At 46.9% G+C, this 16,617-nt stretch overlaps 51 non-coding genes and 1 pseudogene across 51 annotated transcripts; all 52 read left to right on the top strand.

Annotated features, from left to right (window-relative positions):
* On the top strand, positions 1-93 carry LOC116191413 (annotated as a pseudogene; the record flags this gene model as incomplete).
* Positions 94-310: 217 nt separating this feature from the next.
* Positions 311-429, top strand: LOC116191355. Its single transcript, XR_004153454.1, has one exon. It is a non-coding gene; the product is annotated as a 5S ribosomal RNA (ribosomal RNA).
* A 218-nt stretch (positions 430-647) lies between these two features.
* On the top strand, positions 648-765 carry LOC116191402. Its single transcript, XR_004153499.1, has one exon. It is a non-coding gene; the product is annotated as a 5S ribosomal RNA (ribosomal RNA).
* Positions 766-951: 186 nt separating this feature from the next.
* Positions 952-1,070, top strand: LOC116191348. The gene has a single exon (XR_004153447.1). It is a non-coding gene; the product is annotated as a 5S ribosomal RNA (ribosomal RNA).
* A 192-nt stretch (positions 1,071-1,262) lies between these two features.
* Positions 1,263-1,379, top strand: LOC116191405. The gene has a single exon (XR_004153502.1). It is a non-coding gene; the product is annotated as a 5S ribosomal RNA (ribosomal RNA).
* Positions 1,380-1,565: 186 nt separating this feature from the next.
* Positions 1,566-1,681, top strand: LOC116191411. The gene has a single exon (XR_004153508.1). It is a non-coding gene; the product is annotated as a 5S ribosomal RNA (ribosomal RNA).
* Positions 1,682-1,901: 220 nt separating this feature from the next.
* On the top strand, positions 1,902-2,020 carry LOC116191347. Its single transcript, XR_004153446.1, has one exon. It is a non-coding gene; the product is annotated as a 5S ribosomal RNA (ribosomal RNA).
* A 189-nt stretch (positions 2,021-2,209) lies between these two features.
* Positions 2,210-2,328, top strand: LOC116191346. Its single transcript, XR_004153445.1, has one exon. It is a non-coding gene; the product is annotated as a 5S ribosomal RNA (ribosomal RNA).
* A 221-nt stretch (positions 2,329-2,549) lies between these two features.
* Positions 2,550-2,668, top strand: LOC116191353. The gene has a single exon (XR_004153452.1). It is a non-coding gene; the product is annotated as a 5S ribosomal RNA (ribosomal RNA).
* A 187-nt stretch (positions 2,669-2,855) lies between these two features.
* On the top strand, positions 2,856-2,974 carry LOC116191345. Its single transcript, XR_004153444.1, has one exon. It is a non-coding gene; the product is annotated as a 5S ribosomal RNA (ribosomal RNA).
* A 184-nt stretch (positions 2,975-3,158) lies between these two features.
* On the top strand, positions 3,159-3,276 carry LOC116191373. Its single transcript, XR_004153471.1, has one exon. It is a non-coding gene; the product is annotated as a 5S ribosomal RNA (ribosomal RNA).
* Positions 3,277-3,468: 192 nt separating this feature from the next.
* LOC116191344 lies at positions 3,469-3,587 on the top strand. The gene has a single exon (XR_004153443.1). It is a non-coding gene; the product is annotated as a 5S ribosomal RNA (ribosomal RNA).
* A 219-nt stretch (positions 3,588-3,806) lies between these two features.
* Positions 3,807-3,925, top strand: LOC116191342. The gene has a single exon (XR_004153442.1). It is a non-coding gene; the product is annotated as a 5S ribosomal RNA (ribosomal RNA).
* Positions 3,926-4,115: 190 nt separating this feature from the next.
* LOC116191341 lies at positions 4,116-4,234 on the top strand. The gene has a single exon (XR_004153441.1). It is a non-coding gene; the product is annotated as a 5S ribosomal RNA (ribosomal RNA).
* Positions 4,235-4,424: 190 nt separating this feature from the next.
* LOC116191372 lies at positions 4,425-4,545 on the top strand. Its single transcript, XR_004153470.1, has one exon. It is a non-coding gene; the product is annotated as a 5S ribosomal RNA (ribosomal RNA).
* A 218-nt stretch (positions 4,546-4,763) lies between these two features.
* LOC116191388 lies at positions 4,764-4,881 on the top strand. The gene has a single exon (XR_004153485.1). It is a non-coding gene; the product is annotated as a 5S ribosomal RNA (ribosomal RNA).
* A 221-nt stretch (positions 4,882-5,102) lies between these two features.
* Positions 5,103-5,221, top strand: LOC116191340. The gene has a single exon (XR_004153440.1). It is a non-coding gene; the product is annotated as a 5S ribosomal RNA (ribosomal RNA).
* Positions 5,222-5,411: 190 nt separating this feature from the next.
* LOC116191338 lies at positions 5,412-5,530 on the top strand. The gene has a single exon (XR_004153438.1). It is a non-coding gene; the product is annotated as a 5S ribosomal RNA (ribosomal RNA).
* Positions 5,531-5,719: 189 nt separating this feature from the next.
* On the top strand, positions 5,720-5,838 carry LOC116191361. Its single transcript, XR_004153459.1, has one exon. It is a non-coding gene; the product is annotated as a 5S ribosomal RNA (ribosomal RNA).
* A 190-nt stretch (positions 5,839-6,028) lies between these two features.
* On the top strand, positions 6,029-6,149 carry LOC116191371. The gene has a single exon (XR_004153469.1). It is a non-coding gene; the product is annotated as a 5S ribosomal RNA (ribosomal RNA).
* Positions 6,150-6,337: 188 nt separating this feature from the next.
* On the top strand, positions 6,338-6,456 carry LOC116191337. Its single transcript, XR_004153437.1, has one exon. It is a non-coding gene; the product is annotated as a 5S ribosomal RNA (ribosomal RNA).
* Positions 6,457-6,644: 188 nt separating this feature from the next.
* LOC116191336 lies at positions 6,645-6,763 on the top strand. Its single transcript, XR_004153436.1, has one exon. It is a non-coding gene; the product is annotated as a 5S ribosomal RNA (ribosomal RNA).
* Positions 6,764-6,952: 189 nt separating this feature from the next.
* LOC116191335 lies at positions 6,953-7,071 on the top strand. Its single transcript, XR_004153435.1, has one exon. It is a non-coding gene; the product is annotated as a 5S ribosomal RNA (ribosomal RNA).
* Positions 7,072-7,258: 187 nt separating this feature from the next.
* On the top strand, positions 7,259-7,377 carry LOC116191334. The gene has a single exon (XR_004153434.1). It is a non-coding gene; the product is annotated as a 5S ribosomal RNA (ribosomal RNA).
* Positions 7,378-7,566: 189 nt separating this feature from the next.
* LOC116191333 lies at positions 7,567-7,685 on the top strand. The gene has a single exon (XR_004153433.1). It is a non-coding gene; the product is annotated as a 5S ribosomal RNA (ribosomal RNA).
* A 189-nt stretch (positions 7,686-7,874) lies between these two features.
* Positions 7,875-7,991, top strand: LOC116191406. Its single transcript, XR_004153503.1, has one exon. It is a non-coding gene; the product is annotated as a 5S ribosomal RNA (ribosomal RNA).
* A 221-nt stretch (positions 7,992-8,212) lies between these two features.
* LOC116191332 lies at positions 8,213-8,331 on the top strand. Its single transcript, XR_004153432.1, has one exon. It is a non-coding gene; the product is annotated as a 5S ribosomal RNA (ribosomal RNA).
* A 186-nt stretch (positions 8,332-8,517) lies between these two features.
* LOC116191331 lies at positions 8,518-8,636 on the top strand. Its single transcript, XR_004153431.1, has one exon. It is a non-coding gene; the product is annotated as a 5S ribosomal RNA (ribosomal RNA).
* Positions 8,637-8,825: 189 nt separating this feature from the next.
* LOC116191330 lies at positions 8,826-8,944 on the top strand. The gene has a single exon (XR_004153430.1). It is a non-coding gene; the product is annotated as a 5S ribosomal RNA (ribosomal RNA).
* Positions 8,945-9,134: 190 nt separating this feature from the next.
* On the top strand, positions 9,135-9,253 carry LOC116191365. Its single transcript, XR_004153463.1, has one exon. It is a non-coding gene; the product is annotated as a 5S ribosomal RNA (ribosomal RNA).
* A 218-nt stretch (positions 9,254-9,471) lies between these two features.
* On the top strand, positions 9,472-9,589 carry LOC116191387. Its single transcript, XR_004153484.1, has one exon. It is a non-coding gene; the product is annotated as a 5S ribosomal RNA (ribosomal RNA).
* A 221-nt stretch (positions 9,590-9,810) lies between these two features.
* Positions 9,811-9,929, top strand: LOC116191369. Its single transcript, XR_004153467.1, has one exon. It is a non-coding gene; the product is annotated as a 5S ribosomal RNA (ribosomal RNA).
* A 190-nt stretch (positions 9,930-10,119) lies between these two features.
* Positions 10,120-10,238, top strand: LOC116191329. The gene has a single exon (XR_004153429.1). It is a non-coding gene; the product is annotated as a 5S ribosomal RNA (ribosomal RNA).
* A 189-nt stretch (positions 10,239-10,427) lies between these two features.
* Positions 10,428-10,546, top strand: LOC116191327. The gene has a single exon (XR_004153427.1). It is a non-coding gene; the product is annotated as a 5S ribosomal RNA (ribosomal RNA).
* A 221-nt stretch (positions 10,547-10,767) lies between these two features.
* LOC116191326 lies at positions 10,768-10,886 on the top strand. Its single transcript, XR_004153426.1, has one exon. It is a non-coding gene; the product is annotated as a 5S ribosomal RNA (ribosomal RNA).
* Positions 10,887-11,076: 190 nt separating this feature from the next.
* On the top strand, positions 11,077-11,195 carry LOC116191325. The gene has a single exon (XR_004153425.1). It is a non-coding gene; the product is annotated as a 5S ribosomal RNA (ribosomal RNA).
* Positions 11,196-11,384: 189 nt separating this feature from the next.
* On the top strand, positions 11,385-11,505 carry LOC116191399. The gene has a single exon (XR_004153496.1). It is a non-coding gene; the product is annotated as a 5S ribosomal RNA (ribosomal RNA).
* A 219-nt stretch (positions 11,506-11,724) lies between these two features.
* LOC116191401 lies at positions 11,725-11,847 on the top strand. The gene has a single exon (XR_004153498.1). It is a non-coding gene; the product is annotated as a 5S ribosomal RNA (ribosomal RNA).
* Positions 11,848-12,036: 189 nt separating this feature from the next.
* On the top strand, positions 12,037-12,155 carry LOC116191324. Its single transcript, XR_004153424.1, has one exon. It is a non-coding gene; the product is annotated as a 5S ribosomal RNA (ribosomal RNA).
* Positions 12,156-12,345: 190 nt separating this feature from the next.
* On the top strand, positions 12,346-12,464 carry LOC116191323. Its single transcript, XR_004153423.1, has one exon. It is a non-coding gene; the product is annotated as a 5S ribosomal RNA (ribosomal RNA).
* A 217-nt stretch (positions 12,465-12,681) lies between these two features.
* LOC116191456 lies at positions 12,682-12,800 on the top strand. Its single transcript, XR_004153555.1, has one exon. It is a non-coding gene; the product is annotated as a 5S ribosomal RNA (ribosomal RNA).
* A 222-nt stretch (positions 12,801-13,022) lies between these two features.
* LOC116191455 lies at positions 13,023-13,141 on the top strand. The gene has a single exon (XR_004153554.1). It is a non-coding gene; the product is annotated as a 5S ribosomal RNA (ribosomal RNA).
* A 189-nt stretch (positions 13,142-13,330) lies between these two features.
* LOC116191454 lies at positions 13,331-13,449 on the top strand. The gene has a single exon (XR_004153553.1). It is a non-coding gene; the product is annotated as a 5S ribosomal RNA (ribosomal RNA).
* A 190-nt stretch (positions 13,450-13,639) lies between these two features.
* On the top strand, positions 13,640-13,760 carry LOC116191370. The gene has a single exon (XR_004153468.1). It is a non-coding gene; the product is annotated as a 5S ribosomal RNA (ribosomal RNA).
* A 221-nt stretch (positions 13,761-13,981) lies between these two features.
* Positions 13,982-14,099, top strand: LOC116191385. The gene has a single exon (XR_004153482.1). It is a non-coding gene; the product is annotated as a 5S ribosomal RNA (ribosomal RNA).
* A 189-nt stretch (positions 14,100-14,288) lies between these two features.
* On the top strand, positions 14,289-14,407 carry LOC116191452. Its single transcript, XR_004153552.1, has one exon. It is a non-coding gene; the product is annotated as a 5S ribosomal RNA (ribosomal RNA).
* Positions 14,408-14,627: 220 nt separating this feature from the next.
* LOC116191451 lies at positions 14,628-14,746 on the top strand. Its single transcript, XR_004153551.1, has one exon. It is a non-coding gene; the product is annotated as a 5S ribosomal RNA (ribosomal RNA).
* Positions 14,747-14,967: 221 nt separating this feature from the next.
* LOC116191449 lies at positions 14,968-15,086 on the top strand. The gene has a single exon (XR_004153549.1). It is a non-coding gene; the product is annotated as a 5S ribosomal RNA (ribosomal RNA).
* Positions 15,087-15,307: 221 nt separating this feature from the next.
* Positions 15,308-15,426, top strand: LOC116191448. Its single transcript, XR_004153548.1, has one exon. It is a non-coding gene; the product is annotated as a 5S ribosomal RNA (ribosomal RNA).
* Positions 15,427-15,646: 220 nt separating this feature from the next.
* LOC116191447 lies at positions 15,647-15,765 on the top strand. Its single transcript, XR_004153547.1, has one exon. It is a non-coding gene; the product is annotated as a 5S ribosomal RNA (ribosomal RNA).
* A 219-nt stretch (positions 15,766-15,984) lies between these two features.
* On the top strand, positions 15,985-16,103 carry LOC116191446. Its single transcript, XR_004153546.1, has one exon. It is a non-coding gene; the product is annotated as a 5S ribosomal RNA (ribosomal RNA).
* A 221-nt stretch (positions 16,104-16,324) lies between these two features.
* On the top strand, positions 16,325-16,442 carry LOC116191368. The gene has a single exon (XR_004153466.1). It is a non-coding gene; the product is annotated as a 5S ribosomal RNA (ribosomal RNA).
* The last annotated feature ends 175 nt before the right edge of the window (positions 16,443-16,617 follow it).

The raw sequence follows: 16,617 nt of genomic DNA, 5'->3' as shown, positions 1-16,617 counted from the left end.
CACCGGATCCCATCAGAACTCCGAAGTTAAGCGTGCTGGGCGAGAGTAGTACTAGGATGGGTGACCTCCTGGGAAGTCCTCGTGTTGCACCCCTCCTTTTAATTTTTTTTATGCTCGGGAAAACTGTCCGACGTTGGACGGGAATCCCTCGTTACGGTTAATGTTTTGGGCACGTGCTCACTCGCAAAGGCGTAAGGTTCGTTGTGAAATGCACTCGATACTTTTTTTCTTTCGTTTCTGCGATCATTTTTGCATTTTTTTTTCATTAGCTCTACGGAGGAACAAAGTGAATTCGAGCGCAAAGGTTGACGGGTGCGATCATACCAGCACTAATGCACCGGATCCCATCAGAACTCCGAAGTTAAGCGTGCTTGGGCGAGAGTAGTACTAGAATGGGTGACCTCCTGGGAAGTCCTCGTGTTGCACCCCTCCTTTTTAATTTTTTTTTGCTGCTCGGGAAACTGTCCGACGTTGGACGGGAATCGATCGTTACGGTTAATGTTTTGGGCACGTGCTCACTCGCAAAAGGCGTAAAGTTGTGGTGAAATGCACTCGATACTTTTTTCTTTCGTTTCTGCGCTCATTTTTGCATTTTTTTTTCATTAGCTCTACGGAGGAACAAAGTGAATTCGAGCGCAAAGGTTGACGGGTGCGATCATACCAGCACTAATGCACCGGATCCCATCAGAACTCCGAAGTTAAGCGTGCTGGGCGAGAGTAGTACTAGGATGGGTGACCTCCTGGGAAGTCCTCGTGTTGCCCCCCCTTTTTAATTTTTTTTGCTGCTCGGGAAACTGTCCGACGTTGGACGGGAATCCGATCGTTACGGTTAATGTTTTGGGCACGTGCTATGCACTCGATACTTTTTTCTTTCGTTTCTGCGATCATTTTTGCATTTTTTTTTCATTAGCTCTACGGAGGAACAAAGTGAATTCGAGCACAAAGGTTGACGGGTGCGATCATACCAGCACTAATGCACCGGATCCCATCAGAACTCCGAAGTTAAGCGTGCTTGGGCGAGAGTAGTACTAGGATGGGTGACCTCCTGGGAAGTCCTCGTGTTGCACCCCTCCTTTTTAATTTTTTTTTGCTGCTCGGGAAACTGTCCGACGTTGGACGGGAATCGATCGTTACGGTTAATGTTTTGGGCACGCCTGGCTATGCACTCGATACTTTTTTTCTTTCGTTTCTGCGCTCATTTTTGCATTTTTTTTTCATTAGCTCTACGGAGGAACAAAGTGAATTCGAGCGCAAAGGTTGACGGGTGCGATCATACAGCACTAATGCACCGGATCCCATCAGAACTCCGAAGTTAAGCGTGCTGGGCGAGAGTAGTACTAGGATGGGTGACCTCCTGGGAAGTCCTCGTGTTGCACCCCTCCTTTTAATTTTTTTTTGCTGCTCGGGAAACTGTCCGACGTTGGACGGGAATCCATCGTTACGGTAATGTTTTGGGCACGTGCTATGCACTCGATACTTTTTTTCTTTCGTTTCTGCGATATTTTTGCATTTTTTTTTCATTAGCTCTACGGAGGAACAAAGTGAATTCGAGCACAAAGGTTGACTGGTGCGATCATACCAGCACTAATGCACGGATCCCATCAGAACTCCGAAGTTAAGCGTGCTTGGGCGAGAGTAGTACTAGGATGGGTGACCTCCTGGGAAGTCCGTGTTGCACCCTCCTTTTTAATTTTTTTTTTGCTGCTCGGGAAACTGTCCGACGTTGGACGGGAATCCGATCGTTACGGTTAATGTTTTGGGCACGTGCTCACTCGCAAAGGCGTAAAGTTCGTTGTGAAATGCACTCGATACTTTTTTTCTTTCGTTTTGCGATCATTTTGCATTTTTTTTTCATTAGCTCTACGGGAAAACAAAGTGAATTCGAGCGCACAAAGGTTGACGGGTGCGATCATACCAGCACTAATGCACCGGATCCCATCAGAACTCCGAAGTTAAGCGTGCTTGGGCGAGAGTAGTACTAGGATGGGTGACCTCCTGGGAAGTCCTCGTGTTGCACCCCTCCTTTTTAATTTTTTTTTGCTGCTCGGGAAACTGTCCGACGTTGGACGGGAATCCGATCGTTACGGTTAATGTTTGGGCACGTGCTATGCACTCGATACTTTTTTTCTTTCGTTTCTGCGCTCATTTTTGCATTTTTTTTTCATTAGCTCTACGGAGGAACAAAGTGAATTCGAGCGCAAAGGTTGACGGGTGCGATCATACCAGCACTAATGCACCGGATCCCATCAGAACTCCGAAGTTAAGCGTGCTTGGGCGAGAGTAGTACTAGGATGGGTGACCTCCTGGGAAGTCCTCGTGTTGCACCCCTCCTTTTTAATTTTTTTTTGCTGCTCGGGAAACTGTCCGACGTTGGACGGGAATCCGATCGTTACGGTTAATGTTTTGGGCACGTGCTCACTCGCAAAAGGCGTAAAGTTCGTGGTGAAATGCACTCGATACTTTTTTTCTTTCGTTTCTGCGCTCATTTTTGCATTTTTTTTTCATTAGCTCTACGGAGAAACAAAGTGAATTCGAGCGCAAAGGTTGACGGGTGCGATCATACCAGCACTAATGCACCGGATCCCATCAGAACTCCGAAGTTAAGCGTGCTTGGGCGAGAGTAGTACTAGGATGGGTGACCTCCTGGGAAGTCCTCGTGTTGCACCCTCCTTTTAATTTTTTTTTGCTGCTCGGGAAACTGTCGACGTTGGACGGGAATCCGATCGTTACGGTTAATGTTTTGGGCACGTGCTATGCACTCGATACTTTTTTCTTTCGTTTCTGCGATTCATTTTTGCATTTTTTTTTCATTAGCTCTACGGAGGAACAAAGTGAATTCGAGCACAAAGGTTGACGGGTGCGATCATACCAGCACTAATGCACCGGATCCCATCAGAACTCCGAAGTTAAGCGTGCTTGGGCGAGAGTAGTACTAGGATGGGTGACCTCCTGGGAAGTCCTCGTGTTGCACCCCTCCTTTTTAATTTTTTTTTGCTGCTCGGGAAACTGTCCGACGTTGGACGGGAATCCGATCGTTACGGTAATGTTTTGGGCACGTGCTATGCACTCGATACTTTTTTCTTTCGTTCTGCGATCATTTTGCATTTTTTTTCATTAGCTCTACGGAGGAACAAAGTGAATTCGAGCCAAAGGTTGACGGGTGCGATCATACCGCACTAATGCACCGGATCCCATCAGAACTCCGAAGTTAAGCGTGCTTGGGCGAGAGTAGTACTAGGATGGGTGACCTCCTGGGAAGTCCTCGTGTTGCACCCCTCCTTTTAATTTTTTTTTTTGCTGCTCGGGAAACTGTCCGACGTTGGACGGGAATCCCATCGTTAGGGTTAATGTTTTGGGCACTTGTTATGCACTCGATACTTTTTTTCTTTCGTTTCTGCGATCATTTTTGCATTTTTTTTCATTAGCTCTACGGAGGAACAAAGTGAATTCGAGCACAAAGGTTGAGACGGGTGCGATCATACCAGCACTAATGCACCGGATCCCATCAGAACTCCGAAGTTAAGCGTGCTTGGGCGAGAGTAGTACTAGGATGGGTGACCTCCTGGGAAGTCCTCGTGTTGCACCCCTCCTTTTTAATTTTTTTTTTGCTCGGGAAACTGTCCGACGTTGGACGGGAATCCGATCGTTACGGTTAATGTTTTGGGCACGTGCTCACTCGCAAAAGGCGTAAAGTTCGTGTGTGAAATGCACTCGATACTTTTTTCTTTCGTTTCTGCGCTCATTTTTGCATTTTTTTTTCATTAGCTCTACGGAGGAACAAAGTGAATTCGAGCGCAAAGGTTGACGGGTGCGATCATACCAGCACTAATGCACCGGATCCCATCAGAACTCCGAAGTTAAGCGTGCTTGGGCGAGAGTAGTACTAGGATGGGTGACCTCCTGGGAAGTCCTCGTGTTGCACCCCTCCTTTTTAATTTTTTTTTGCTGCTCGGGAAACTGTCCGACGTTGGACGGGAATCCGATCGTTACGGTTAATGTTTTGGGCACGTGCTATGCACTCGATACTTTTTTTCTTTCGTTTCTGCGATCATTTTTGCATTTTTTTTTCATTAGCTCTACGGAGGAACAAAGTGAATTCGAGCACAAAGGTTGACGGGTGCGATCATACCAGCACTAATGCACCGGATCCCATCAGAACTCCGAAGTTAAGCGTGCTTGGGCGAGAGTAGTACTAGGATGGGTGACCTCCTGGGAAGTCCTCGTGTTGCACCCCTCCTTTTTAATTTTTTTTTGCTGCTCGGGAAACTGTCCGACGTTGGACGGGAATCCGATCGTTACGGTTAATGTTTTGGGCACGTGCTATGCACTCGATACTTTTTTTCTTTCGTTTCTGCGATCATTTTTGCATTTTTTTTTCATTAGCTCTACGGAGGAACAAAGTGAATTCGAGCACAAAGGTTGACGGGTGCGATCATACCAGCACTAATGCACCGGATCCCATCAGAACTCCGAAGTTAAGCGTGCTTGGGCGAGAGAGTAGTACTAGGATGGGTGACCTCCTGGGAAGTCCTCGTGTTGCACCCCTCCTTTTTAATTTTTTTTGCTGCTCGGGAAACTGTCCGACGTTGGACGGGAATCCATCGTTACGGTTAATGTTTTGGGCACGTGCTCACTCGCAAAAGGCGTAAAGTTCGTGTGAAATGCACTCGATACTTTTTTTCTTTCGTTTCTGCGCTCATTTTTGCATTTTTTTTTCATTAGCTCTACGGAGGAACAAAGTGAATTCGAGCGCAAAGGTTGACGGGTGCGATCATACCAGCACTAATGCACCGGATCCCATCAGAACTCCGAAGTTAAGCGTGCTGGGCGAGAGTAGTACTAGGATGGGTGACCTCCTGGGAAGTCCTCGTGTTGCACCCCTCCTTTTTAATTTTTTTTTGCTGCTCGGGAAACTGTCCGACGTTGGACGGGAATCCGATCGTTACGGTTAATGTTTTGGGCACGTGCTCACTCGCAAAAGGCGTAAAGTTCGTGGTGAAATGCACTCGATAATTTTTTCTTTCGTTTCTGCGCTCATTTTTGCATTTTTTTTTTCATTAGCTCTACGGAGGAACAAAGTGAATTCGAGCGCAAAGGTTGACGGGTGCGATCATACCAGCACTAATGCACCGGATCCCATCAGAACTCCGAAGTTAAGCGTGCTTGGGCGAGAGTAGTACTAGGATGGGTGACCTCCTGGGAAGTCCTCGTGTTGCACCCCTCCTTTTTAATTTTTTTTTGCTGCTCGGGAAACTGTCCGACGTTGGACGGGAATCCGATCGTTACGGTTAATGTTTTGGGCACGTGCTATGCACTCGATACTTTTTTTCTTTCGTTTCTGCGATCATTTTTGCATTTTTTTTTCATTAGCTCTACGGAGGAACAAAGTGAATTCGAGCGCAAAGGTTGACGGGTGCGATCATACCAGCACTAATGCACCGGATCCCATCAGAACTCCGAAGTTAAGCGTGCTTGGGCGAGAGTAGTACTAGGATGGGTGACCTCCTGGGAAGTCCTCGTGTTGCACCCCTCCTTTTTAATTTTTTTTGCTGCTCGGGAAACTGTCCGACGTTGGACGGGAATCCGATCGTTACGGTTAATGTTTTGGGCACGTGCTATGCACTCGATACTTTTTTTCTTTCGTTTCTGCGATCATTTTTGCATTTTTTTTTCATTAGCTCTACGGAGGAACAAAGTGAATTCGAGCACAAAGGTTGACTGGTGCGATCATACCAGCACTAATGCACCGGATCCCATCAGAACTCCGAAGTTAAGCGTGCTTGGGCGAGAGTAGTACTAGGATGGGTGACCTCCTGGGAAGTCCTCGTGTTGCACCCCTCCTTTTTAATTTTTTTTTGCTGCTCGGGAAACTGTCCGACGTTGGACGGGAATCCGATCGTTACGGTTAATGTTTTGGGCACGTGCTATGCACTCGATACTTTTTTTCTTTCGTTTCTGCGATCATTTTTGCATTTTTTTTTCATTAGCTCTACGGAGGAACAAAGTGAATTCGAGCACAAAGGTTGACGGGTGCGATCATACCAGCACTAATGCACCGGATCCCATCAGAACTCCGAAGTTAAGCGTGCTTGGGCGAGAGAGTAGTACTAGGATGGGTGACCTCCTGGGAAGTCCTCGTGTTGCACCCCTCCTTTTTTTTTTTTTTGCTGCTCGGGAAACTGTCCGACGTTGGACGGGAATCCGATCGTTACGGTTAATGTTTTGGGCACGTGCTATGCACTCGATACTTTTTTTCTTTCGTTTCTGCGATCATTTTTGCATTTTTTTTTCATTAGCTCTACGGAGGAACAAAGTGAATTCGAGCACAAAGGTTGACGGGTGCGATCATACCAGCACTAATGCACCGGATCCCATCAGAACTCCGAAGTTAAGCGTGCTTGGGCGAGAGTAGTACTAGGATGGGTGACCTCCTGGGAAGTCCTCGTGTTGCACCCCTCCTTTTTAATTTTTTTTGCTGCTCGGGAAACTGTCCGACGTTGGACGGGAATCCGATCGTTACGGTTAATGTTTTGGGCACGTGCTATGCACTCGATACTTTTTTCTTTCGTTTCTGCGATCATTTTTGCATTTTTTTTTCATTAGCTCTACGGAGGAACAAAGTGAATTCGAGCACAAAGGTTGACGGGTGCGATCATACCAGCACTAATGCACCGGATCCCATCAGAACTCCGAAGTTAAGCGTGCTTGGGCGAGAGTAGTACTAGGATGGGTGACCTCCTGGGAAGTCCTCGTGTTGCACCCCTCCTTTTTAATTTTTTTTTGCTGCTCGGGAAACTGTCCGACGTTGGACGGGAATCCGATCGTTACGGTTAATGTTTTGGGCACGTGCTATGCACTCGATACTTTTTTTCTTTCGTTTCTGCGATCATTTTTGCATTTTTTTTCATTAGCTCTACGGAGGAACAAAGTGAATTCGAGCACAAAGGTTGACGGGTGCGATCATACCAGCACTAATGCACCGGATCCCATCAGAACTCCGAAGTTAAGCGTGCTTGGGCGAGAGTAGTACTAGGATGGGTGACCTCCTGGGAAGTCCTCGTGTTGCACCCCTCCTTTTTAATTTTTTTTGCTGCTCGGGAAACTGTCCGACGTTGGACGGGAATCCGATCGTTACGGTTAATGTTTTGGGCACGTGCTATGCACTCGATACTTTTTTCTTTCGTTTCTGCGATCATTTTTGCATTTTTTTTCATTAGCTCTACGGAGGAACAAAGTGAATTCGAGCGCAAAGGTTGACGGGTGCGATCATACCAGCACTAATGCACCGGATCCCATCAGAACTCCGAAGTTAAGCGTGCTTGGGCGAGAGTAGTACTAGGATGGGTGACCTCCTGGGAAGTCCTCGTGTTGCACCCCTCCTTTTTAATTTTTTTTTGCTGCTCGGGAAACTGTCCGACGTTGGACGGGAATCCGATCGTTACGGTTAATGTTTTGGGCACGTGCTATGCACTCGATACTTTTTTCTTTCGTTTCTGCGATCATTTTTGCATTTTTTTTTCATTAGCTCTACGGAGGAACAAAGTGAATTCGAGCACAAAGGTTGACGGGTGCGATCATACCAGCACTAATGCACCGGATCCCATCAGAACTCCGAAGTTAAGCGTGCTTGGGCGAGAGTAGTACTAGGATGGGTGACCTCCTGGGAAGTCCTCGTGTTGCACCCCTCCTTTTTAATTTTTTTTTGCTGCTCGGGAAACTGTCCGACGTTGGACGGGAATCCGATCGTTACGGTTAATGTTTTGGGCACGTGCTATGCACTCGATACTTTTTTTCTTTCGTTTCTGCGATCATTTTTGCATTTTTTTTCATTAGCTCTACGGAGGAACAAAGTGAATTCGAGCGCAAAGGTTGACGGGTGCGATCATACCAGCACTAATGCACCGGATCCCATCAGAACTCCGAAGTTAAGCGTGCTGGGCGAGAGTAGTACTAGATGGGTGACCTCCTGGGAAGTCCTCGTGTTGCACCCCTCCTTTTTAATTTTTTTTTGCTGCTCGGGAAACTGTCCGACGTTGGACGGGAATCCGATCGTTACGGTTAATGTTTTGGGCACGTGCTCACTCGCAAAAGGCGTAAAGTTCGTGGTGAAATGCACTCGATACTTTTTTTCTTTCGTTTCTGCGCTCATTTTTGCATTTTTTTTTCATTAGCTCTACGGAGGAACAAAGTGAATTCGAGCGCAAAGGTTGACGGGTGCGATCATACCAGCACTAATGCACCGGATCCCATCAGAACTCCGAAGTTAAGCGTGCTTGGGCGAGAGTAGTACTAGGATGGGTGACCTCCTGGGAAGTCCTCGTGTTGCACCCCTCCTTTTTAATTTTTTTTTGCTGCTCGGGAAACTGTCCGACGTTGGACGGGAATCCGATCGTTACGGTTAATGTTTTGGGCACGTGCTATGCACTCGATTTTTTTCTTTCGTTTCTGCGATCATTTTTGCATTTTTTTTCATTAGCTCTACGGAGGAACAAAGTGAATTCGAGCACAAAGGTTGACGGGTGCGATCATACCAGCACTAATGCACCGGATCCCATCAGAACTCCGAAGTTAAGCGTGCTTGGGCGAGAGTAGTACTAGGATGGGTGACCTCCTGGGAAGTCCTCGTGTTGCACCCCTCCTTTTTAATTTTTTTTTGCTGCTCGGGAAACTGTCCGACGTTGGACGGGAATCCGATCGTTACGGTTAATGTTTTGGGCACGTGCTATGCACTCGATACTTTTTTTCTTTCGTTTCTGCGATCATTTTTGCATTTTTTTTCATTAGCTCTACGGAGGAACAAAGTGAATTCGAGCACAAAGGTTGACGGGTGCGATCATACCAGCACTAATGCACCGGATCCCATCAGAACTCCGAAGTTAAGCGTGCTTGGGCGAGAGTAGTACTAGGATGGGTGACCTCCTGGGAAGTCCTCGTGTTGCACCCCTCCTTTTTAATTTTTTTTTGCTGCTCGGGAAACTGTCCGACGTTGGACGGGAATCCGATCGTTACGGTTAATGTTTTGGGCACGTGCTATGCACTCGATACTTTTTTTCTTTCGTTTCTGCGATCATTTTTGCATTTTTTTTTCATTAGCTCTACGGAGGAACAAAGTGAATTCGAGCACAAAGGTTGACTGGTGCGATCATACCTGCACTAATGCACCGGATCCCATCAGAACTCCGAAGTTAAGCGTGCTTGGGCGAGAGTAGTACTAGGATGGGTGACCTCCTGGGAAGTCCTCGTGTTGCACCCCTCCTTTTTAATTTTTTTTGCTGCTCGGGAAACTGTCCGACGTTGGACGGGAATCCATCGTTACGGTTAATGTTTTGGGCACGTGCTCACTCGCAAAAGGCGTAAGGTTCGTTGTGAAATGCACTCGATACTTTTTTTCTTTCGTTTCTGCGCTCATTTTTGCATTTTTTTTCATTAGCTCTACGGAGGAACAAAGTGAATTCGAGCGCAAAGGTTGACGGGTGCGATCATACCAGCACTAATGCACCGGATCCCATCAGAACTCCGAAGTTAAGCGTGCTGGGCGAGAGTAGTACTAGGATGGGTGACCTCCTGGGAAGTCCTCGTGTTGCACCCCTCCTTTTTAATTTTTTTTTGCTGCTCGGAAACTGTCCGACGTTGGACGGGAATCCGATCGTTACGGTTAATGTTTTGGGCACGTGCTCACTCGCAAAAGGCGTAAAGTTCGTGGTGAAATGCACTCGATACTTTTTTTCTTTCGTTTCTGCGCTCATTTTTGCATTTTTTTTTTCATTAGCTCTACGGAGAAACAAAGTGAATTCGAGCGCAAAGGTTGACGGGTGCGATCATACCAGCACTAATGCACCGGATCCCATCAGAACTCCGAAGTTAAGCGTGCTGGTGCGAGAGTAGTACTAGGATGGGTGACCTCCTGGGAAGTCCTCGTGTTGCACCCCTCCTTTTTAATTTTTTTTTGCTGCTCGGGAAACTGTCCGACGTTGGACGGGAATCCGATCGTTACGGTTAATGTTTTGGGCACGTGCTATGCACTCGATACTTTTTTTCTTTCGTTTCTGCGATTATTTTTGCATTTTTTTTTCATTAGCTCTACGGAGGAACAAAGTGAATTCGAGCACAAAGGTTGACGGGTGCGATCATACCAGCACTAATGCACCGGATCCCATCAGAACTCCGAAGTTAAGCGTGCTTGGGCGAGAGTAGTACTAGGATGGGTGACCTCCTGGGAAGTCCTCGTGTTGCACCCCTCCTTTTTAATTTTTTTTTGCTGCTCGGGAAACTGTCCGACGTTGGACGGGAATCCGATCGTTACGGTTAATGTTTTGGGCACGTGCTATGCACTCGATACTTTTTTTCTTTCGTTTCTGCGATCATTTTTGCATTTTTTTTCATTAGCTCTACGGAGGAACAAAGTGAATTCGAGCACAAAGGTTGACGGGTGCGATCATACCAGCACTAATGCACCGGATCCCATCAGAACTCCGAAGTTAAGCGTGCTTGGGCGAGAGTAGTACTAGGATGGGTGACCTCCTGGGAAGTCCTCGTGTTGCACCCCTCCTTTTTAATTTTTTTTTGCTGCTCGGGAAACTGTCCGACGTTGGACGGGAATCCGATCGTTACGGTTAATGTTTTGGGCACGTGCTCACTCGCAAAAGGCGTAAAGTTCGTGGTGAAATGCACTCGATACTTTTTTTCTTTCGTTTCTGCGCTCATTTTTGCATTTTTTTTTCATTAGCTCTACGGAGGAACAAAGTGAATTCGAGCGCAAAGGTTGACGGGTGCGATCATACCAGCACTAATGCACCGGATCCCATCAGAACTCCGAAGTTAAGCGTGCTTGGGCGAGAGTAGTACTAGGATGGGTGACCTCCTGGGAAGTCCTCGTGTTGCACCCCTCCTTTTTAATTTTTTTTTGCTGCTCGGGAAACTGTCCGACGTTGGACGGGAATCCGATCGTTACGGTTAATGTTTTGGGCACGTGCTATGCACTCGATACTTTTTTTCTTTCGTTTCTGCGATCATTTTTGCATTTTTTTTTCATTAGCTCTACGGAGGAACAAAGTGAATTCGAGCACAAAGGTTGACGGGTGCGATCATACCAGCACTAATGCACCGGATCCCATCAGAACTCCGAAGTTAAGCGTGCTTGGGCGAGAGTAGTACTAGGATGGGTGACCTCCTGGGAAGTCCTCGTGTTGCACCCCTCCTTTTTAATTTTTTTTTGCTGCTCGGGAAACTGTCCGACGTTGGACGGGAATCCGATCGTTACGGTTAATGTTTTGGGCACGTGCTATGCACTCGATACTTTTTTCTTTCGTTTCTGCGATCATTTTTGCATTTTTTTTTCATTAGCTCTACGGAGGAACAAAGTGAATTCGAGCACAAAGGTTGACTGGTGCGATCATACCAGCACTAATGCACCGGATCCCATCAGAACTCCGAAGTTAAGCGTGCTTGGGCGAGAGAGTAGTACTAGGATGGGTGACCTCCTGGGAAGTCCTCGTGTTGCACCCCTCCTTTTAATTTTTTTTTGCTGCTCGGGAAACTGTCCGACGTTGGACGGGAATCCGATCGTTACGGTTAATGTTTTGGGCACGTGCTCACTCGCAAAAGGCGTAAAGTTCGTGGTGAAATGCACTCGATACTTTTTTTCTTTCGTTTCTGCGCTCATTTTTGCATTTTTTTTCATTAGCTCTACGGAGGAACAAAGTGAATTCGAGCGCAAAGGTTGACGGGTGCGATCATACCAGCACTAATGCACCGGATCCCATCAGAACTCCGAAGTTAAGCGTGCTTGGGCGAGCGAGAGTAGTACTAGGATGGGTGACCTCCTGGGAAGTCCTCGTGTTGCACCCCTCCTTTTTAATTTTTTTTTGCTGCTCGGGAAACTGTCCGACGTTGGACGGGAATCCGATCGTTACGGTTAATGTTTTGGGCACGTGCTATGCACTCGATACTTTTTTCTTTCGTTTCTGCGATCATTTTTGCATTTTTTTTTCATTAGCTCTACGGAGGAACAAAGTGAATTCGAGCACAAAGGTTGACGGGTGCGATCATACCAGCACTAATGCACCGGATCCCATCAGAACTCCGAAGTTAAGCGTGCTTGGGCGAGAGTAGTACTAGGATGGGTGACCTCCTGGGAAGTCCTCGTGTTGCACCCCTCCTTTTTAATTTTTTTTTGCTGCTCGGGAAACTGTCCGACGTTGGACGGGAATCCGATCGTTACGGTTAATGTTTTGGGCACGTGCTATGCACTCGATACTTTTTTTCTTTCGTTTCTGCGATCATTTTTGCATTTTTTTTTCATTAGCTCTACGGAGGAACAAAGTGAATTCGAGCACAAAGGTTGACGGGTGCGATCATACCAGCACTAATGCACCGGATCCCATCAGAACTCCGAAGTTAAGCGTGCTTGGGCGAGAGTAGTACTAGGATGGGTGACCTCCTGGGAAGTCCTCGTGTTGCACCCCTCCTTTTTAATTTTTTTTGCTGCTCGGGAAACTGTCCGACGTTGGACGGGAATCCATCGTTACGGTTAATGTTTTGGGCACGTGCTCACTCGCAAAAGGCGTAAAGTTCGTGGTGAAATGCACTCGATACTTTTTTCTTTCGTTTCTGCGCTCATTTTTGCATTTTTTTTCATTAGCTCTACGGAGGAACAAAGTGAATTCGAGCGCAAAGGTTGACGGGTGCGATCATACCAGCACTAATGCACCGGATCCCATCAGAACTCCGAAGTTAAGCGTGCTTGGGCGAGAGTAGTACTAGGATGGGTGACCTCCTGGGAAGTCCTCGTGTTGCACCCCTCCTTTTTAATTTTTTTTTGCTGCTCGGGAAACTGTCCGACGTTGGACGGGAATCCGATCGTTACGGTTAATGTTTTGGGCACGTGCTCACTCGCAAAAGGCGTAAAGTTCGTGTGTGAAATGCACTCGATACTTTTTTTCTTTCGTTTCTGCGCTCATTTTTGCATTTTTTTTTCATTAGCTCTACGGAGGAACAAAGTGAATTCGAGCGCAAAGGTTGACGGGTGCGATCATACCAGCACTAATGCACCGGATCCCATCAGAACTCCGAAGTTAAGCGTGCTTGGGCGAGAGTAGTACTAGGATGGGTGACCTCCTGGGAAGTCCTCGTGTTGCACCCCTCCTTTTTAATTTTTTTTTGCTGCTCGGGAAACTGTCCGACGTTGGACGGGAATCGATCGTTACGGTTAATGTTTTGGGCACGTGCTATGCACTCGATACTTTTTTTCTTTCGTTTCTGCGATCATTTTTGCATTTTTTTTTCATTAGCTCTACGGAGGAACAAAGTGAATTCGAGCACAAAGGTTGACGGGTGCGATCATACCAGCACTAATGCACCGGATCCCATCAGAACTCCGAAGTTAAGCGTGCTTGGGCGAGAGTAGTACTAGGATGGGTGACCTCCTGGGAAGTCCTCGTGTTGCACCCCTCCTTTTTAATTTTTTTTTGCTGCTCGGGAAACTGTCCGACGTTGGACGGGAATCCGATCGTTACGGTTAATGTTTTGGGCACGTGCTATGCACTCGATACTTTTTTTCTTTCGTTTCTGCGATCATTTTTGCATTTTTTTTTCATTAGCTCTACGGAGGAACAAAGTGAATTCGAGCACAAAGGTTGACGGGTGCGATCATACCAGCACTAATGCACCGGATCCCATCAGAACTCCGAAGTTAAGCGTGCTTGGGCGAGAGAGTAGTACTAGGATGGGTGACCTCCTGGGAAGTCCTCGTGTTGCACCCCTCCTTTTTAATTTTTTTTTGCTGCTCGGGAAACTGTCCGACGTTGGACGGGAATCCGATCGTTACGGTTAATGTTTTGGGCACGTGCTCACTCGCAAAAGGCGTAAAGTTCGTGGTGAAATGCACTCGATACTTTTTTTCTTTCGTTTCTGCGCTCATTTTTGCATTTTTTTTTCATTAGCTCTACGGAGGAACAAAGTGAATTCGAGCGCAAAGGTTGACGGGTGCGATCATACCAGCACTAATGCACCGGATCCCATCAGAACTCCGAAGTTAAGCGTGCTGGGCGAGAGTAGTACTAGGATGGGTGACCTCCTGGGAAGTCCTCGTGTTGCACCCCTCCTTTTTAATTTTTTTTTGCTGCTCGGGAAACTGTCCGACGTTGGACGGGAATCCGATCGTTACGGTTAATGTTTTGGGCACGTGCTATGCACTCGATACTTTTTTCTTTCGTTTCTGCGATCATTTTTGCATTTTTTTTTCATTAGCTCTACGGAGGAACAAAGTGAATTCGAGCACAAAGGTTGACGGGTGCGATCATACCAGCACTAATGCACCGGATCCCATCAGAACTCCGAAGTTAAGCGTGCTTGGGCGAGAGTAGTACTAGGATGGGTGACCTCCTGGGAAGTCCTCGTGTTGCACCCCTCCTTTTTAATTTTTTTTTGCTGCTCGGGAAACTGTCCGACGTTGGACGGGAATCCATCGTTACGGTTAATGTTTTGGGCACGTGCTCACTCGCAAAAGGCGTAAGGTTCGTTGTGAAATGCACTCGATACTTTTTTTCTTTCGTTTCTGCGATCATTTTTGCATTTTTTTTTCATTAGCTCTACGGAGGAACAAAGTGAATTCGAGCGCAAAGGTTGACGGGTGCGATCATACCAGCACTAATGCACCGGATCCCATCAGAACTCCGAAGTTAAGCGTGCTTGGGCGAGAGTAGTACTAGGATGGGTGACCTCCTGGGAAGTCCTCGTGTTGCACCCCTCCTTTTTAATTTTTTTTTTGCTGCTCGGGAAACTGTCCGACGTTGGACGGGAATCCGATCGTTACGGTTAATGTTTTGGGCACGTGCTCACTCGCAAAAGGCGTAAGGTTCGTTGTGAAATGCACTCGATACTTTTTTTCTTTCGTTTCTGCGCTCATTTTTGCATTTTTTTTCATTAGCTCTACGGAGGAACAAAGTGAATTCGAGCACAAAGGTTGACGGGTGCGATCATACCAGCACTAATGCACCGGATCCCATCAGAACTCCGAAGTTAAGCGTGCTTGGGCGAGAGTAGTACTAGGATGGGTGACCTCCTGGGAAGTCCTCGTGTTGCACCCCTCCTTTTTAATTTTTTTTTGCTGCTCGGGAAACTGTCCGACGTTGGACGGGAATCCGATCGTTACGGTTAATGTTTTGGGCACGTGCTCACTCGCAAAAGGCGTAAAGTTCGTGGTGAAATGCACTCGATACTTTTTTTCTTTCGTTTCTGCGCTCATTTTTGCATTTTTTTTTCATTAGCTCTACGGAGGAACAAAGTGAATTCGAGCACAAAGGTTGACGGGTGCGATCATACCAGCACTAATGCACCGGATCCCATCAGAACTCCGAAGTTAAGCGTGCTTGGGCGAGAGTAGTACTAGGATGGGTGACCTCCTGGGAAGTCCTCGTGTTGCACCCCTCCTTTTTAATTTTTTTTTGCTGCTCGGGAAACTGTCCGACGTTGGACGGGAATCCGATCGTTACGGTTAATGTTTTGGGCACGTGCTCACTCGCAAAAGGCGTAAAGTTCGTGGTGAAATGCACTCGATACTTTTTTCTTTCGTTTCTGCGCTCATTTTTGCATTTTTTTTTCATTAGCTCTACGGAGGAACAAAGTGAATTCGAGCGCAAAGGTTGACGGGTGCGATCATACCAGCACTAATGCACCGGATCCCATCAGAACTCCGAAGTTAAGCGTGCTTGGGCGAGAGTAGTACTAGGATGGGTGACCTCCTGGGAAGTCCTCGTGTTGCACCCCTCCTTTTTAATTTTTTTTTGCTGCTCGGGAAACTGTCCGACGTTGGACGGGAATCCGATCGTTACGGTTAATGTTTTGGGCACGTGCTCACTCGCAAAAGGCGTAAGTTCGTTGTGAAATGCACTCGATACTTTTTTCTTTCGTTTCTGCGATCATTTTTGCATTTTTTTTTCATTAGCTCTACGGAGGAACAAAGTGAATTCGAGCGCAAAGGTTGACGGGTGCGATCATACCAGCACTAATGCACCGGATCCCATCAGAACTCCGAAGTTAAGCGTGCTTGGGCGAGAGTAGTACTAGGATGGGTGACCTCCTGGGAAGTCCTCGTGTTGCACCCCTCCTTTTTAATTTTTTTTTGCTGCTCGGGAAACTGTCCGACGTTGGACGGGAATCCCATCGTTACGGTTAATGTTTTGGGCACGTGCTCACTCGCAAAAGGCGTAAGGTTCGTTGTGAAATGCACTCGATACTTTTTTTCTTTCGTTTCTGCGATTATTTTTGCATTTTTTTTTCATTAGCTCTACGGAGGAACAAAGTGAATTCGAGCACAAAGGTTGACGGGTGCGATCATACCAGCACTAATGCACCGGATCCCATCAGAACTCCGAAGTTAAGCGTGCTTGGGCGAGAGTAGTACTAGATGGGTGACCTCCTGGGAAGTCCTCGTGTTGCACCCCTCCTTTTTAATTTTTTTTTGCTGCTCGGGAAACTGTCCGACGTTGGACGGGAATCCGATCGTTACGGTTAATGTTTTGGGCACGTGCTCACTCGCAAAAGGCGTAAGTTCGTGTGAAATGCACTCGATACTTTTTTTCTTTCGTTTCTGCGATCATTTTTGCATTTTTTTTTCAT

The sequence above is a fragment of the Punica granatum genome, unplaced genomic scaffold (genome assembly GCF_007655135.1).
Source record: "Punica granatum isolate Tunisia-2019 unplaced genomic scaffold, ASM765513v2 Contig00578, whole genome shotgun sequence".
In the NCBI taxonomy this organism is placed as follows: domain Eukaryota; kingdom Viridiplantae; phylum Streptophyta; class Magnoliopsida; order Myrtales; family Lythraceae; genus Punica; species Punica granatum.
Note: the sequence above shows the minus strand (reverse complement) of the source record. Positions and strands in the feature narration are given on the sequence as shown.